The following is a 14951-nucleotide window of genomic DNA, read 5'->3' on the forward strand; positions in this document are numbered from 1 at the left end:
AGGAAATGAGCTGCATGGCAAGAATATGACATTGGTCAAGGTCAAGGAAGTGGACTTCAGTCAGGAATATGACATTAGGCTAGAACAAAGAAGTAATTTCAGGCAGGAATCTAAATCTTAGGCTAGAACAAGGAATTAATTTCAAACAGGAATCTAAATCTTAGGCAAGAACAATGAAGTAGGCTTCAGACATGAAAATGACTTTGGGCTAGCACAGGGAAGTAGGCTCAGATATTTTGGTCTTCCTTTTAAGCCCGTAGACATAATGATCATGGGAGTGATCACAGAAATTTGTTTATTGCCTTACTTGTTCTTTGATTATTTGTGTTTTATTGTCTTGCTTGTTCCTTGAGTATATGCATATATTATATTGCTAGTTCCTCAACCTAAAAAAACAAAATTACTACTCAAAAAATAAATAAATCAAAATAAATGAATAAATAATAAAAAAGAAAAAAAAGAAAAAAGAAAATGGATGTCTTACCAAAAAAAATCTACAGAATCAATGCAATCTTCATCAAAATTCCAACACATTTCTACACAAACATGGAAAAGGCATTTCTCAAGTTTATATAAAAAATATAAAATCAAGGGTAGTAAAAATTCTCAACAATGAAAAACTTCTGGTGGAATCACCATCCCCAATATCAAGCTATACTACAGAGAAGTTGTGATTAAAACTATACGGTATTAGTATGGAGACAGACAGGTCAATCATTGTAATATAATTGATGATGCAGACATAAACTCACACATGTGATCTTTGACAAAGAAGCCAAAACCATATAATGGCAAAAACAAAGTATCTTTATTAAATAGTCCTGGTCCAACTCCTGATCAGCATGTAGAAGAATGAAACTAGATCCATATTTATCACCCTGCACAAAGCTCAAGTTCAAGTGCATCAAGGACCTCAACATATAACCAGATACACTGAATTGAGTAGAAAAGAAAGAGAGAAAGAGCTTCACATGTAATGGCACAGGAGAAAATTTTTCTGAATAGAACACCAATGGCTCAGGCTCTAAAATCAACGGTTGATAAGTGTGTCATCATGAAAATATAAAGCTTCTTTAAGACAAAGGACACTGTCAATAGGAAAAAATGGCAACCTACAGATTGGGAAAAGATCTTTACTAACCCTACAACTGACAGAGGGCTAAAACGTATAAAGAACTCAAGAAGTTAGGCACAAAACAAACAAACAAACATTCAAATTAAAAAAAATGAGGTATAGATCTAAACAGAATTCTCAACAGAGGAATTTTGAATGGCAGAGAAGCAATTAAAGAAATGTTCAATATCTTTAATCATCAAGAAAATCCAAATAAAAATGGCCCTGAGATTCCACCTTATACCAACCAGTTTAGTCTATCTTTTTATTGGTGAATTGAGATCAATAGTGTTGAGAGATATTGATGAATAGGGTTTGCAGATTTCTATTATTTTGTTGTTATGTGTGTGTGTACATGTGTATGTGTGTATGTACATGTGTATGTATGTATGTATCTCCATTCTTTTGTTTGATGCTCTGGGATTATTCTTTTGAGTCTTCTTGGGTATGAAGTACCTCTTTATAATGAAATTTTTTTTAGCACCCTTTGTAGAGATGAAATTGGTGACAGATATTGCATAAATTTGGTTTTATTATGGAAGGTTTTATTTCCACATTTATCATGACTGAAAGTTTAGTAGGTATAGTAGTCTGAGTATCTGGTTTTCAAGAAGGACAGAAACAATAGAAGGCCTACAAACTCATGGAAAATGACAACTCTCTACTGAGCCACTATTGAGGTAAGACAGAAAGAAAGAAATTAAAGATGTCTTAGAATTCATTAAAAATGAAGGCACAATATACCCAAACTTATGGGACAAAATGAAAGCAGTGCTAAGAGGCAAGTTCATAAAATTAAGTGCCTACATAAAAAACAACTGTAGATAGCTCATATTAGCAAGTTAACAGCATGCATGAAAGCTGTATAGAAAATCAAATCCAAAAAGAGTACATGACAAGGAATAATCAAACAGGACTGAAATCAATAAAATAGTAACAAACAAAAATAAAAAGTAATAATAATAAAACAAGGAGTTTGCCTTTCGGGCAAATCTTATAGACTGTAAAACCCTTATATAACTTAACTAAGGGTTGTGAGAGAGGATCCAGATTAATAGATATAGAAAGGAAAATGGGCTTAACAATAGACACTGAGAAATTCTTAAGAACATACTTTAAAAGCATGATCTCTACAAAATTATAAAAAAGAAATGAATAATTTTCTTGATACATACCACCTATTAACATTAAATCAAGATCAAATAAGCAATATAACAGATCAATAAGCCCCAATAATATATAAGCAGTAATTAAATGTCTACCAATAGCCCCCAAACAAAGCCTCATAGTTAGTTTTAGCATTGAATTCTTCCAGATTTTCAAAGAAGAGTTAATAATAGTTTTCAAATTATTCCACAAAACAAATACTTTTATCAAAGAGGATGAATACAAAATTAACTAGCAAAAAACCAGTAGCATTCCTATATATCAATGACAAATGGACTGTGCAAAAAATCAAGGAATTACTACCTTTTGTTATAGTTTTGAATAATATGAACCCTCTTGAGAAAACTCTAATCCAGCAAATGAAAGATTTATAATGATAAAATCTTGAAACATTGAATAAAAAAGATGAAAAAAATCTCTCATGCTCATGGATCCATTGGATTAACATAGTAAAAAAGACCATCAAACCAAAAGAAATATACACATTTAATGCAATCATGATCAAAATACACAAATTCTTCAAATTTACAAATATACAAGATTACAAATACACACAGAAATAATTACAACAGCACAATTCTTCACAGAACTTGATGGGACAATTTTCAACTTCATATGGAAATACAAAAACCCAGAGATGTGTGGAGGCCAGAACCACCATCAGGATATAGTACTGGAGGAGAAAAGTGCTATTTTTCAGTAAAAAGAAGCAACTAGGTAGAAAATTCTATGGAAGTCTCCTTCATATTACTGTCCATCAATGTAGGCATTAGCATCATCCATTTCCTTTTGTGAAACTTCCGGTTTACTTCATTTTCCTATTGGAGAAAGTGCTTTAGCATTTTTACTTTGCTTACATTTGTTTCTAAGATATTTCTAAAATGTATTTTATAATAAAACTGCGTTAATATTCTAATATCTCAAGTGCATTCTATATTCATTATTGCATTTCTATTTGAGCTCATTAACCTGAATATACTTGTCAGCAGTTAATAGATGGCATAGTATAACATCACAGTTATTTAAACTGAAAAAGAACACTATTAACAGATACTATTAGATGTAACAAGTATACAGCTTCCCTAAAAATATTACATATGAAGAACTATTTTAAAACAGAAATAAAAATAATGTGGGATAGTAAAACGTATTCTGAACTTTTATTAATTTATGTGTTTCTGTTGATTACCAATACTAAAGTCTCTGTGTTACAGGTGTTGTCTTGAATTCTGGAAACTAGTCTTTGTCCCGTCTCCTCCTTCATTTAGTCAATCGTTTTCAGGCTTACAAAAGTTTTAAGGGAGTGTAAGGGTCATTCAACTCAAATCAATTTATGGAAATGTTAGAGTGCAAGGGAAAAAGCACAACAGGTCAAGAGCAAAGGTGAGAGGGCAGGACTCTGAGCCTGATGAAACAAACGCACAAGGATGGGGAATGCTGGGCACAGACTTGTTGAGGGGCTTTTTCCCTTGCAGATAGGTAAGAATACTTACATTAAAATTGAAGAAAAGAAAGTCAGCAAACTAAGAATAACACAACCTATGAGTTATTCAGCCTCAACGAACTTCCAGAAACATTATTTCTAATCTGCAAGGTAAGTGTCCAGCAGACACATCAAATATAATTTATTGACCTGAGTGTGACAGGCAAATACAGTATCAGAGGCCAGAAAGAGGTCTAAAGGAGTCTGTAGAAAGAGATGAGGAAAAGGCACATTTGAAAGACACAGTGTGTGAAAGTGTCTGGAGAACTGTGTACCTTTAAAGCAGACTGCAATCGGCCAGTTGAAGAAGGTACGAATCCTAGTGGAGGAGATAAGACTAGACAAGTCCCAAGGGAGCTTCATGTAGTTCTACTTAATTTTGCTCTGAGATGATGAGGCCCATGGAAGACTTCCAGGCCATGAGGAAGTCTGCTTAAGGTTTACACTCCAGTCATACTCTGAAGATTGTCCTAATCTCTAGTCCTGCTAATCTCATGAACTTTCCAGCTCTTCCTACTTCATTTACAGGTTTTACAGTTGTTTAAAATAAGTGAGATGCTGACTTCTGTTCTATTAAGTGCAAGGACTGAGACTGGAAACTGTGGAATGTCTACTACCTACCTCTAAGGTCGATTGTCGATCAAAATACATATTGATTAAAGATAAGTGGAGAAAACAGAGCAGCGCAGTGATGGGGAGGTGGGAACTATTTAGCAATTATGAGAGACACGCTTGTCTCGGGACTAGTTTCATTACATTTCTGGTCAAAATAGGCAGTGGGACACTCGTGATGCCATACAGAGATAAGAAAACGAGGCCGTTATACCGTCATGAGACAAACTCAGGTTTGGAAGATAGGATGCTCCCATTTGTCTCATTCTCCGCCTCAGCCATGAGAAGAGCCTCTGTGACACGGACAGGCAGCTACTCTGGTAACAGACCCATGGATGCCACTTCCTGCTGCGTTACAGACACAAGTACATGAGCTTTCCTGGGGGAATTTCTTTCACCTAAGCTAAATTTATAAAACATTGGTGTCTCAGTGATTATTGATCAAGCTGTCACTGGACTCCTAATAATGTAATTTTTGTCTGACATTTATCTGACTCATTGTTTTCGTTATTTGTAATAGCTGGCATCTTCATTAGGATTTCAACCAACCAGCCAACTTTATTGAAATTCCTTTTCTCAACTTCCTAATAAACATTCATGTTGTAACTTTTTATTTAAGGACAAATTCCTATCCTGCTTTTCACAATTGTGCAAAGTATTCATTGTACTGTGCGCTGCTACTGCTTCCATGAGACAAAAAACTGCAAACTCAGCTGAAGATCTGAAAGCCAGAGACAGGATTTGCTGTGTCATCTACATACGATTTAGAGACAATGCAAATTTTGAGTTCAGATATTTTATTCTAAAGTTAAAGCAATTAATTAATTAAATTAGTAAATATAGAAACACCTTTGAAATAGCTGTTTCTTACTGAAAGCTACCAGCTGGAATATACTTTGAAAAAATAATACAACTCTATTGCATAAACTTAGATGTCATACATGTAAATCCATAAAGGACATTTGCTTAATGTGTAAGCTGTAAAGGAAAATCCGGATGATATTTCATGTTTAGCCTTCAGTTTTATGTTTTTAAAAACAATTTCAGCATTAGTGGCCACAGGCTCAAATTAACATTGCTATAAGTATACCAATGTTCTTTATAATTCACATGATAGGCACTAGTGTGCCCTCTCTCTCCAATATATTTTCTGTTTTACCTTGGTAGTTTTTCCTTCCAACCTCCAGTTCAGAGGTATTAGTTTCTTTGAATGCTAATTTGGGATGTTATTTTGTCTTTTTTCTCATTTTTTAAAATATTTATTTCATTTTCAAGTGTGTTTGTGTGAGAGAGGAAGAAAGACAGAGGGAGAGGGGAAGGGGGAGGGGGAGGGGGAGGGGGAGGGAGGAGAAAGAGAATGAGAACAGGTCTCAAGGAGGTAAAAGTTGTTAGATCTCAGGAAGCTAAAGTTATAGAAGGTTTCTGAGGTGCCCCAGATGAGTGCTAAGAAACAACATTGGTCCTCTGAAAAATTAGAATACTTCTAACTATTGAGCTATCCTTCTAACCTTTGCTCATTGTTTCTTTTTTTTTTATTGGATATTTTATTTACATTTCATATGTTATCCCCTTACCCCATCCCCCACCCACCCGGGAACCCCCCATCCCCTTACCCCTCCTCCTTCTTCTCCGTGGATGTAAACCCCACCTACTCCCCCCCACTCCCACTTCCCCACCCTCAAAATTCCCACCCCCTGGGGCATCCAGCCTTCATGAGGTCAAGGATCTCATCTTCCACCTGTGCCCAGCAGGGCCCACCACTCTTACATATTCAGCTGAAGCCCTGGATCCTTCCATAAGTGCTCCCAGGCTGGTGGTTAGGACCCTGGGAGCTGTGGTTGGTTGGTATTGTTGCTCTCCTCATGGTGCCACAAACCCTTTCAGCTCCTTCAGTCCTCACTCTAACTCCTCCATTGAGAACCTCATGATCAGTTCAATGGCTAGTTGTGAGCATCTGCTTCTGAATATGTCAGACTCTTGAAGGCCTCTGAGGAGATATCCATATCAGGCCCTTATCAGCATGCACTTCCTGACTTCCACATCAGCATCTACCTTTGGTGACTGCACATGGGATGGATACTCAGGTGGAAAGGTCTTCAAATGGCCCCTCCTTCAGTTTCTGTCCCTCACTTTGTCTCCATATTTGCTCCCTTGAGTATTTTGTTACTCCTTCTAAGAAGAACTGAATCACCCCCACTTGGTCTTCCTTTTTTATGAGCTTCATGTGGCCTGTGAGTTGCATCTTGGGCATTTCAAGGTTCTGGGCTAATATCCAATAATCAGTGAGTGAATACCATGTGTGTTCTTTTGTGATTGGCTTACCTCACTCAGGATGATAATTTCTAGTTCCATCCATTTACCTAGGAACCTCTCGAATTCATTGTTTTTAATAGCTGAGTAATACTCCATTACTCCATTGTGTAAATATACCACATTTTTTGAATCCATTCCTCAGTTGAAGGACATCTGGGTTCTTTCCAGCTCCTGGCTATTATAAATAAGGCTGCTATGAACATAGTTGAGCATATGTCCTTGTTATATGTTCGAGCATCTTCTGGGTATATGCCTAGGAGTGGTATAGCTGGATCCTCAGGTAATGTTATGTCCAATTTTCTGAGGAACCGCCAGATTGATTTCCAAAGTGGTTGCACCATCTTGCAGTCCCACCAACAATGGAGGAGTGTTCCTCTTTCTCCACACCCTCGCCAGCATCTACTATCACCTGAATTCTTAATCTTAGCCATTCTGACTGGTGTGAGATGGAATCTCAGGGTTGTTTTGATTTGCATTTCCCTGATGACTAAGGACACTGAACATTTCTTTAGGTGCTTCTCGGCTGGTTCAACTGGAGGATAACATGTAGAAGAATGAAAATTGATCCATTCTTATCTCCTTGTACAAAGCTCAAGTCTAAGTGGATAAAGGACCTCCACATAAAACCAGATACACTGAAACTAATAGAAGAGAAGGTGGGGAAGACCCTCGAATACTTGGGCACAGGGGAAAAGTTCCTGAACAGAACACCAATGGCATATGCTCTAAGATCAAGAATTGACAAATGGGACTTCATAAAATTGCAAAGTTTCTGTAAGGCAAAGGACACTGTCAATAGGACAAAACGACAACCAACAAATTGGGAAAAGATCTTTACCAATCCTACATCTGATAGAGGGCTAATATCCAATATATACAAAGAACTCAAGAAAGTAGACTCCAGACAACCAAATAACCCTATTAAAAAGTGGGGTATAGAGCTTAACAAAGAATTTTCAATGGAAGATGCTCATTGCTTTTAATGAACTCTAATCACTTGATTATAATAGTGCACAATTTCTGGTCTTCTCTGACTGCCATCAGTTTCAGACATGACTCCCTGTTTTTATAATGGCTCATTCTGAAAGAATAAACTTATTTAAAACCTGTCCCAACTCATTATGCCATTCTTCTAGATATTTGAAATTGTTTATAAATATAAAGAAAATTATACACAATTAATAGAAACAGATGCTCCCACACATTCTATTTTGCAAAGCCACTTCATTTTTTATTTTGTAGCCAGCTAAAACCTAAAGGGGAGAGACAGACAGAGGAGTATACCAGGAAAATCAAGTCAAGATGATAGCAACATCCTAATTCCACTTTCACACATCTTCATACACCTGAGATCTGAATAGTATATTTTATCTTCAGTTCATTATCCCAAGTGTCTGATGGATATCACCTTGCAAACCCTCACTGATTTCTCCCTCCCATAAATTCTTATAACTTACATGATGTATACACAATCTTGGTAGAAAATGTTCTATTATTTGATTATTTCTCTTATAAATTATTTTTTAAATGTTTTAATTAAAACAGAATTGCAACACACTCTAAACAGGTTCAACGCTCCCTCTCCTACCTCTAGTACCTCTCTTGAACCCCTACCATATCTTATTTCAAAACTGACATAATTCTTTCAGTGAGTTTTAACTTTAAAAATAATTATGTGCATGGTTATTTTGTCTACTTGCTGTGTGAGTGCCTTTGGAAGCCAGAAAATGTTATTGAATCCCTTCAGACTCCAGCACAAATTACTGTGAGGGACCAAGTGGATGCTGAGAATTGAACCCAGATCCTCTCAAAGAGCAGTCAGTGTTCCTAACTCCTGAGCCAACTCTGCAGCTCCTCCTAGTGAATGAGGATCTTTTATGTTTTGTCACCATAGAAAGAGTAGTAAGGTTATATTTTAATAGCTTAGTTTCATAAGGAAGCTTTATTTGAAATAAAAAAATAAAGGAAATGCAAATGATTCATTCTACTTGGTCAGTTTTGATTTTATAAACTCATTGTGTATGCTTATTATACACAGGATTGTTATATATAAGAAACAATTAAATATACGTTGAGCATGTTCTTTTTAGAGGTATCATAAAACCTAACATTGTATGGGGTCATAGTGAATTACTGTCACCCCATGCTTTCATTTGAAACAGTTGTATTTTGGGATATAATATAAACTTACAGAAAAACATTATGTATTGTCTCTTGGTAGTATTTAGACTAGCCCATATTAGGAAACGGAGATATATTTATACATTGATAAATATGTTGATTAATAAAATGCATCTAATACATTTCTTATAACATATTAATAATTCTTTAAGGGAAAATTTAGCAGTTCTGCAGGCAACAGAATTGAATAGGTTAGTTCATATTTTAAAATTATGTATATTTGTGAGGGGATCTTTAATCAAGCTTACAAAAAAAGAGGCTTCTAAATTATTCCTTCCATCTGTCTTTTTGTCTGTGTGTCTTTTGTTCTCCACTAGAACACTTTTGTTCCAAAAAAGGCTGCAATTTCAAATCTCAGGTCTTCATGAGCCAACGTGATTTGAAGAAATATGGGGTTGACAGTGTCCTTTAATACAAACATATGTTTCAAAAGACTCCCCTCAACCATGCTCATGGTCCTATCCACTAGATCAGGCTAGAGATGGTTTTATTGAACCCCAGGCTTCTGAGACCATAAAATTAGAAATATTTATTTAACAAAACATCTCTATAGACACATGAGGGCATCAACAATGGGGATCTGGTACCCTTGGCTACCAGAATACAATTTGTCATCCCAAATATTAATTTCTATAAGTAGCATCAGTCGGGAGAAAAGACAGCCATGTCCAAATGTCAGGATGGCTGAGAGTCTGCTGTGTTGTCTACCTTGAAGCATAAAAATGTTTACCTTAAGGAAAAATTAATTAACCTGTCAAATCTGTCTTTATAAACTGTACAAACATAGTTGATTCTGGCTAAATAAAATATTTATTCCAAGAAGTACCTAGCATCACATTTTTCTGCTTATTTTAGGGCATCACAATTGGTGATCCTACATCCTCTAGCACTGGGGTATTATTCCCGGTACTTACATAGGAAGGTGAGAACTAATTTTTTTGTATTAATCAGCACATTACTCTTTAAAGTTTTACCCAATGGCAAAGAGGAAGCTCTTCAATTACTGGTTCTAATTTATCTTTCTGACCTTTGTTCCAGCCATTTGGCCAATGTATGTCAGAGACATAGTCGTTCTCATCCCTGAAACTTACCCATTTCAAACCTTTGCTCACCACATTTAATTATCCTAGAAGAGCCCTTCGATGAAGAGTGTACATTCAAGTCCTTGAAGCTTCCCGTCATAACTTCCTCTTTAGTTTCTCTACAGAGACCTTTCAATCTCTAGGCTACTAATTCCTTCTTGGTCCTCAATTATCAGACATTTTATACAATTCTCTTTTGCAGCATTTATGACTAACTTGAACTGTTCACAGATTTCCCTTCCCGGCTAGCCAGTGGGTTCCTGGGAGACAGACACGGACACTACTTAATTCATTTTTATGTGCCCAGAAACTGGGAAATCCCCCCAACACATGTAGGCTCAGTAAACGTTTGCAAAATTGAACCAACTCTTCTAGGGGGCATACTGGCTTAAAATCACACCAAGGGAGATATTACTAATACTAACCTTTCCTGGGGACAGAATGTTATTAAATTTTATTTTAGAGGAGGGTATAGGAAGTGCTTGAGAGTACTAAAGGTAAGAAAAATACACAAGATAATTTATGCCATTTCCTCTCAATAGATATTTCTAATTTTAGTGTCTAATTATGAAATGCAAGGGAAAACTTTTTTTCATTTCACTGCCTATGTAGAACTTGACCAGTAGAGGGAGAAAATATAATATCAAACACAAGCAGCAAGCTCTCTTTATAATGTAATTTCTTTAGTTTTAAATTATAGATCAGAATATGTATAGCTTGATCCAAGATTATAGAGTTATCCAAATCATCTCCTCCAACCCTCTAAATTTTGAAGTCGTAGCCTTATTTTTATTTTGGTTGAAAGTGCGCAGCAGTGTATTTTACATGAGAGTCAGTAAGTTCTCATCTGAAATTAATGGGAAATTATCCCTTTCAAAGAGAGTTGCAATTTCCAAACTCTCGTTCTTTCTCTCATTGCACCTTAATAAAAATAACTGGGATGTGTAGGTGCTAGGTATTTGGTTACATGAGTGTGAGGGCTGTTAGACAAAATTTGATGTGGGGCCACATAGAATTGTTTATCCCCTGCAAAGCAGAATGTGCTTATAACATTCAAAGGAGTGGGTAAGTGGGTAAAGTTTTCATATCCATTGCAAAGTTCTAATGGAGGACAACTTTTAATGTAAACAAACTAATCTAAGGAAAATACCAGCAACAGCTATGGATGGTGACAATGTACCACACTTTCACTATTTGGGATACAGTATTTTTTCTGCTTTTGCTTGTTAGAAGACAAGTTCTAACCATGTAGCTCAGTCTAGCCTCAAGCATGGGAACCTTCTGTCTCTGCCGCTGCAGTGATGAGACTAAAAGATGTACTATTAAGCCTGGCTGTTGCTTTCATTATTAAACCACTCCCATTCTTTCAGACCATGTCTTATTCTAGGCTTGCTTTCCTTAAAATATACCCAATATTATACCGAATGTTATAATAGTTTGGGGATTTCTTAAAATTTTGTGACTGTAAATACTTAAATTGCATATTTTTATTCAATTGAATCATTTAAGAAATTATACAAAGAAATAACACAAAATAATACTCAATTTCTCCTTCCAGCAACAGCTGGCAATACTATAGTGTGAAGTGACAATTAACATAGCATTGACAGAGAAAGTGAGCACGTGCGTGAGCACGGGTCTCCATTACTCTACCTTCAGTATTTAGACCATCCCCACCCTCTTCCTGCCACCTTAATCTTAGCTCCTTTTCCCTAATTTTGTCATTCAAATTTTCATGACATTTACTTACTTTATGTGAGAATAATGCTATCACTGTGAGGAACTACATGAGAGACATAGTGTAAAAGTTTAGGTGAGAGAACAACTTAAGTGAGTCGGTATTTTCCTCCCAGGGTATTGAACTCCTCTCAGGGTACTAAATTCAGGTCTTCAGGCTTTGTTGGCATTAGTCACTGAGGCAGCTTCTTGTTCCATGAATTGTATATAAATTAAATGATCCCTTTTGTAAACTTTAAGCAGTATGTCTTTTTCATAGTCAACATGTCTATTGATAGTTGGATGAATTAAAAATATGTTTTTCATATTGCCCAAATAAAGAGCCAATTTATTTAACTAGTACTTAATGAAGAAAAATAACATTGTTTATGTTTATTGACCATTGTGATTTAGCTTCTATAATATTTGCATGAAGGTTTCTGTGTGAATTTGTTTTTATTTCTCTAGAATAAATACTTAGAATTACAAATATTGTATCATACAGGTGAGGTTGGTTTAGTTTTTGAGAAAATGTCACAAATTTCCTGAATAGCTGAGCAATTTTATATTTATATTTCTGCAGTAGTGGGTGATTCAATTTCTCTGAAACTTTACCAGCATTTGGTGTTGTTACTTTTTATTTTAGCCATTTTAATATATATTATATGGTTTTAATCTGCACTTTCCTGGGGAATAGTGATGTTCAATGTCAATCTGTGTGCTAATCCACCGTCTGGAATTTTTCTTCCATGAAATATCCCTTTATTTATCTCCATCCTCTCCCACATTAGACTCCTTCCAAATTTTTCCTTTTGTTATTGACTATTTCGTCTTCATTAGCTAATCTACATACTTAATTGGGTTTGTTATAAGGGTTGAAATGCCTTCTCTTTCTCTGTAGCTTGTTTCTTCATTTTTAAACAGGATCTTACACAATATTTAAGGCTTTTGTATCATTTTAAATATTATGGTTTCCTATGTGAAATTTGTTTTTGTGAAAACTTCTGCCTAAAATACCTCAATTTTTTTTTTTTTTACTTTAAGGGTTTAATATTCTATACTTTTGATTCAAGTCCATTATCCATTTAGTATTAATTTTTGAGTATTGAGTATAGTATGTATTTCTCCTTCTCCTATACTCATCTTCTTCCTATTTTCCTCTTTATACCCTTTCTTCTCTCTCCCTCTAATTTTTCTACAATAGGATTCTAACTACTTTAGAGCAATTTTTAAAATGAGCATTTTTCTGATTTTGAAGTACATATATGATTGAAATAAAATAGGATCTGAGGCTTTGCTTGCTTGGAGCTCAGATCTCTACAATGCATGAGTCCCTAGCTTTAGCCCCTAGTACCACAAACAAGGCAGCAAACATATAACTATACTATCCACTTCTGGATTTATTTCTACATTAATTCTTATGTTGGTATACATATATTTATTCTTCAATTAATAAAATAGTCTTGATCACTATAGCTATATTGTAAATTTCATTTTTTTAAAATGGGCCTTGCAAGAAGTAAAAGTATAATAAAATATTTGTTGAAAAGATTTAGGAAAGTTTTGGGCTGGAAATCATAAATAACTAATATTTTAAGTAATAGAGACTAAAGGAAGTGGTAACTGCTTCTTGGGGAATGTACAAAAGATGAGCATCTTGGCTGCATTGGTTAGCTGCTGGCCCTTCCCTTTAAACACTGCCATATATATATATATATATATATATATATATATATATATGTCCTTAGATCACCAGCATATGGGAGGAAATCTCATCACACACATATGCACAAATACACACACAGAAAGAGAGACAGAGACAGAGAGACAGAGAAATAAAGAGATAGAGACAGGGTCAAAGAGACAAAGACAGAACCTGAGAGACCTACAGCAGATTGAGAGAAATGAAATAGAGAAACAGAGAGCCATACAGACAGAGAAAGACAGAGAGAGAGAGACAGAGAGACACAGAGATGCAGACACAGAGACACACAGACATACACACAGAGAGAGAGACATATATACAGAAAGAAACAGAGAAATACAGAAAGAAAAACACAGAGACAGACACAGAAAGAAACACACAGAAAGAAATACAGACACACACACACACACAAACAATTTTTATGCCACAGATAACAACTTTGTATAAAAAAAAACCTTCCTGGTTAACACCAGAGTTGAGAAACGTGATTACCTTTTTATCTTGTTTCTCATCCTAAGAGAGAATTTGAAATATTCAAAAAAACCCAAAGGCAAAATTTTCATTCCAGAATGAAATGAAAATGAACTATAAATTCAAGGGAATATATAGTTTAACACAAAAAGAATTTCAAATGTCTACTTATCAAGAAAATTAGAAGAAGTAGCTAATCCTCGAATCAATAATGTAAATTTATACTGGCTGTGCAAGCGTTGGAATTATTATCAAAATTGTGACCCTATTTTCCATGGCAGAAAAACAAGGTAAATAGGATAGTACTTTAATGATATATGCCTCAACTATCTCTAAACTGCTGTTACATACCATTTCTATGGGTCTATTTTCTTCACCTTAACTTGGGTTTACATGTTGTTGATGTTATTTGTTGCTGCTGCTTTTTGTTTGTTTGTTTTGTTTTGTTGGTTTGTTTGTTTGTTTGAGACAGGCTCGCACTCTGTGTCTCAGAATGACATTGAGGTTATTGAGTTACCCAGGTTAGCCTCATAATAAAGCAACCCTCTGACCGTAGTCTTCTGTGGGCAGGGATTACAGCTATGAAACAATCTATAACTAGATAAATTATTTTTTCACAATTACAAAAAGCAGGTTTATCATACCTATAAATGAGATAACAAAAGTGTCTGTAGATGCCTAACTATTCAAATTGAATTTGTTTTATTGCCATAAGACAAATTCATCTTCAAGAAAATATTCTTATACCATAAAGTATATAGATAAGTTGGCCTGCCATTGATACATGTTACTAAATGTCTGACTGACTGGTTAATGACAGATTGCATACAGGGAAATATGTATATCTGCCTTTAACTGTTCATTAACTTTGCATAACTGTAAGAAAATATTTAATCTGTCAGGTTTGGTTTTAGGTGTATTACTTTTGGAGAGAGAGTTAGATCTTTATATATCTGTTTTCAAATGGTCTACCCTGAAGAATGAGTGAACCATATGGTCATATTGATGTCATTCATAATTTAGTGCAACTATGGCTTGTATTTTGTAATACAGCCTGTATCTTCTTCCTGAATTTTCATCTAAATGAAAGGGTTGAGTGTTGAAAGA

Source organism: Grammomys surdaster, unplaced genomic scaffold (genome assembly GCF_004785775.1).
Source record: "Grammomys surdaster isolate TR1022 unplaced genomic scaffold, NIH_TR_1.0 149, whole genome shotgun sequence".
Lineage (NCBI taxonomy): Eukaryota > Metazoa > Chordata > Mammalia > Rodentia > Muridae > Grammomys > Grammomys surdaster.